Below are 4,894 nucleotides of genomic sequence, written 5' to 3' on the forward strand. Positions count from 1 at the left end.
GCACCTGTTTCATAAATAGTTTCCTCTGGATTTAATGTTATACTTCAGTTGACTTCAAAATCAGGGATTGGGAGCTGAGCTTAACCTCTTGGTTACAGGCATTTAGAGTGTCAGGTTGTTGTAGGTGATCCACATTAAGAATATTTTGATCATTCAGATTGATCTTAAAATAAATTATAATTAGGCAAAAAGAGGTTTTCTCTTGAATGTCATACCATACAACTATGGAAATCTGCCTAATCAGAAAAACTACCCTTTGAGTTTTAGGGCCTTGACTAAAAAAAATGAACATGTACAACATAACTTACGAGATTAATAGATGGAAAAATTATTGAAATAAAATATCAGAATGTCAGCTGTTGAATAGAACTTTTTTTTAATTTTGTTATCTGGAATGTTGTCTAGATCAGATAAGGCACACACAAAAATTTGTAATAATAATTAAGAAGTGCAAAGCATCCAAATAGGCCAAATATATTATAAAAGATTATTCAGCTGGAGTGGAATTTGTAAATTATTGGATCAAGTTTACAATAGTTGAGGATACATGAACAGTATTAGAGTGCCTTTAAGTTCAAACAAGGCAATTATGAGTTGAATTTCAAGTTTTGTACATGTATTACACCTCCTTTTACAAAGTAAAAATTAAATTTTATAGTGTCTTTTTTCCTAGTATTAAAAAAATTGGAAGATTAGTTATTCTAATCTTGATTAAAATCTTAACTACTTCAAGAAATCCCTTTCTCCTTTTGAATTTTAACCATAATCTTCCCCATTTTATTGCATTTTTATTCTTGGATAAATTTGAACAAAACCATTCAATAAAATAAAAAGTAAACAAGATATTTAATAACATATCTCACAAACTATTTACAAACTTTTTAATAGATTATAACCTTCCCTTGGTGAACTGTTGGGTTTTGTTATGATTTACTTGCTGAAAATGGATTTCAGTGAACTAATAAAGGAATATAAACAAATAAAACGAGATATTTAAAATTTTTTTTTCAGAATTCAAATTTTTTAGTCACTTGGCTGGATAAATATTCAATGTTTTAATTGCCCGAAGGAAGGAAGGAACAAACCACTTGAAGATTACCGAAAATTATACAGGACAAATGAGGACTGAATTCAAACATAAATAGCAAATATTAGATATAATTTAACATATTTAAAAAAATATTCAGTTCTTTCAATCTCCAGTAAAAACACATGGTGCGTTTGTTTGTTTATGTGCTCACATTTTTATTTTAGCTGCTATTGGTACAGAGCGAACGACATGGTACGTCAGGCGGCTGTGCACAGTGCATGAACAATTATACTTATTGATGTGAACAATTTATCTAAAATTATATTTGTTTTGGGGATAAAAAAGGAAAACCTTGGGGTTAGAGCTGTTAAAAAATCACATCTTAAGAAACATCTGAAAATGTTCAGGATTTTGAAGCTTTTTGTTGTTGTTAGTACGATAAATTCATGAACGTTATTTAGTTACAATTGGAAAAAAACATTTAACAGAATGAACCGTAAACCGATGTAAATTTTCACAGCAGAGGCCTTAGAGCCGCCTTTTTCTTAAAAGGCGGGTCTAATCTAATTTTTAATAAAATTTCCAATTTATGGTATTTTAAAAAATGTTTAACAATAAAATTACAAATCTTTAGGTTTAACAGTTTATGTTTGTATAACATCTAACTTAATCAGCCAAAGATATTACAGGAAATAAAGGGTTCTGGGTTCAGGAAAAATATTCTTAAGTTTATAAGGATATTACTTGCCTATTGGTTTTAAACAAACTGTACATAATTTAATTAAATAAACATAAATTCAACTTCATAGTAACATATAATAGTCTAAGATCCGGCAGCTGATTTCTGCAAGTATGTTTTTTAATACAACCTAATTTAAATGAATAATCATTCATAATGATAACTAACAATTGATTGATTAATGATAATTTAACAATAACATACCTGCTTACACCTGGCAACCTGGTGGTTGCGGCTGACTAAGAGTTGGCAACCAATTTTTTTTTACATTTTCGCATAATTTTCTTTCCAATGATGTTTAATTCACATAAAAAACATATAGTTACAATAAATTAATTACAGTATATTTAATTAAAGGTAATTGCAGCTAAATTTTTTTAAGCAACCCAGCAGTATTTTTTTTTCAAGGTCCGATCGGGCACAAAATTAAAACCATAGTGAAATAAAAAAATTTTTTATTTGTAACAAGTAATTACGTAGTTACGCTATTTCTCTACATAGTCACCACTCCGATTTTTACATTTGTCGTAGCATGGTACCAACTTTCCAATACCCTCGTCATAGAACGGAGTTGCCTGTGTTTTCGGCCATGTTTCTATGCTGGTCTGCAGCTCGATGTCTGTGCCAAAATGTTGTCCTCCTAGTCAGCGTTTCATGTGAGCAAAGAGGTGAAAATCGGATGGAGCCAAGTCTGGGCTGTATGGTGGGTGATCAAACATTTCCCAACGAAAACGCTGCAGGAGCTTCTTTGTTACAGCTGCAGTATGTGGCCAAGCATTGTCATGGAGAAAGATAATGCCTGATGACAACATTCCTCTTCGCTTCTGAATTGCCCTTCTTAGACATTGAAGAGTCATGCAGTATGAGGCTGCAGTGATGGTCATGCCACGTTCCATGAATTCTACCAAGAGAACTCCATTCCGGTCCCAGAACACAGTAGCCATACACTTTCTGTTGGAGAAGGTTCGCTTGAACTTCTTCGATTTACTGGGAGAATGAGAATGCATCCACTGTTTGGATTGTTCTTTTGTTTCTTCAGTTTCGAAATGGACCCATGTCTCACCCCCTGTGACAATTTTGTTCAAAAAATCTCCTTCATTGTGATTGCACTGGAGAAACATTAGCGAGGCGTCCATTCTCATTGTTTTGTGATGGTCGGACAGCATCTTGGGAACCCATCTAGCACACGGTTTGCGGTACTGAAGTCTCTCTCTCACAATGGTGTAGAGCTGACCTTGAAATTTCAGGAAACTAAATTTCCTGAATTTATATAAAATAATAGTGAAAAAAATTTATACAAAATTTTACTCTGGTCCTAATTGATTCTATTTTACAGTTGTAATTAGTACAGATAACATTAAAATTTTACCTATTAATTGTCAGGTAATATAAAAATTTTGTCATTGTTTTTCATAACTGCATAAATAAACCAATAATATGCCAACAATCATTTTCAAATTTGATCGAACCAGTTTCTTGCTGAAAAAGAATTTGAGTAAACCAAACGGATTAGGTCATGAATGGGTTGTTTGTACTTGGTAAATACATTTTTATTTTTGTAATTATTTAAGAGTTCTATTTTTTCAAAAATCACTTTTCACTTTTGTTTTTTTGACATAAGTAAACATGACTGCTCACAGTCATTAAATGTTACATCTTTTTTACTATATTTCAATGTATTAAACCATAGTATTTTTCAAAGTCAATATTTGTATTTTGTAGTAAAAATCCAGCAGCTTATTTCTGTAGGTATCAGTTTTTATAGTGAAACCCAATTTAATTAAATGAATGATTAATGATAATTTAATACATTTTTTTTCAAGGTTCGATCAATTGCGAAATAAAAACCCGCGCAAAAATCGGATGAACCTTTGCGCATGTGTTGCACAGCGTCTCTAGTATGGCCTTCAATCACGCCGCATCACTTCGTTTAGTTCTGAACACGCAGCTAGCACGTAAACATGTCTACAACAATAGCATCTCCCGCTAAGTGTGAAGTGCATGCGGTAATTTGATTTATTCAGGCTGAGAGGTGTAATGCAGCTGAAATTCATAGACGAATAAGTAATGTGTATGGTGAAACTTCAATGCGTGACAGCAAAGTGCGACAATGGTGGAGGAACTTTAAAGCAGGACGTACAGATGTTCATGATGCAGGCGGTCAGGGAAGGAAGCGAGTGGATGAGGCAGTTCGAGAAAATCGTCGGTTCAAAATTTCTGTATTGAGTGATATACTAAGAAATGGAAGCTACCTCTCAACATTTGTGGGGTTGATTTCTAAAAATCTTGTATTTCACATGTTTTTATCTTGTACTTCACATTATTACTCGCATTAACTAAACATAAACAGAATATGCACACTTAAACACCATGAAAAAAGCAATTTCCAAAACATTGTTCAATTTGATTTTAGTTAATCTTTATTATTCAGAATTAAAAAAGATTTCTCCTGCTCATTAATAGCTTTAATAATTTTCTGTTTTTCATAATTATAAACGATTCTAATTGTGCTATTAGAATTTCAATATACGATTTTAACTTACCTCATTTCATGGATAAGTTTAACCCTGGAACTTGGTTTTAATTGGTTTACTGTGATAATTTTATTACATATTTCATAGCAGATTCTGTCTAGTTGTCATCCTCATTTTCTATGTTAAAATCATGTTGCTGCAATATTAATGGGCTGGATTTATTGAATCTCCATGCATATTAGGAAAATAATTTCTGTCGTCGTGAATCAAATGTTGGTTCCATTGTTTTATCAATGTGAAACATTATCTCTGTGTTTTTTTTTTCTAATGAGCATTTATAATGAATGAATTTGGTCATTTTAAATTATATTATCCTATGAAAGTGAGGAATATATGGTGGAATTAGGTATAATGACTTGATCTAATGGTGTAACAGCAGTATGTTATATAGCAGTAAGAGATTCTCCGTTTGGATTAAGAACTTCATCATTCTTTATAGTTTATATTTTGGTACATTTGAACTGTAAAAAAAAAAAAATGCTTGAATTAACAAGGGATAACTAACTATTCTCTACCCAAATCCTGGAGCTGGAAAAGTTTTTTGGAAAATAGATTTACTGGGGGTAAATTAAAAAATAAATAAAACATTAG

This window comes from Lycorma delicatula, chromosome 6, assembly GCF_047948215.1.
Source record: "Lycorma delicatula isolate Av1 chromosome 6, ASM4794821v1, whole genome shotgun sequence".
NCBI classification, from domain to species: domain Eukaryota; kingdom Metazoa; phylum Arthropoda; class Insecta; order Hemiptera; family Fulgoridae; genus Lycorma; species Lycorma delicatula.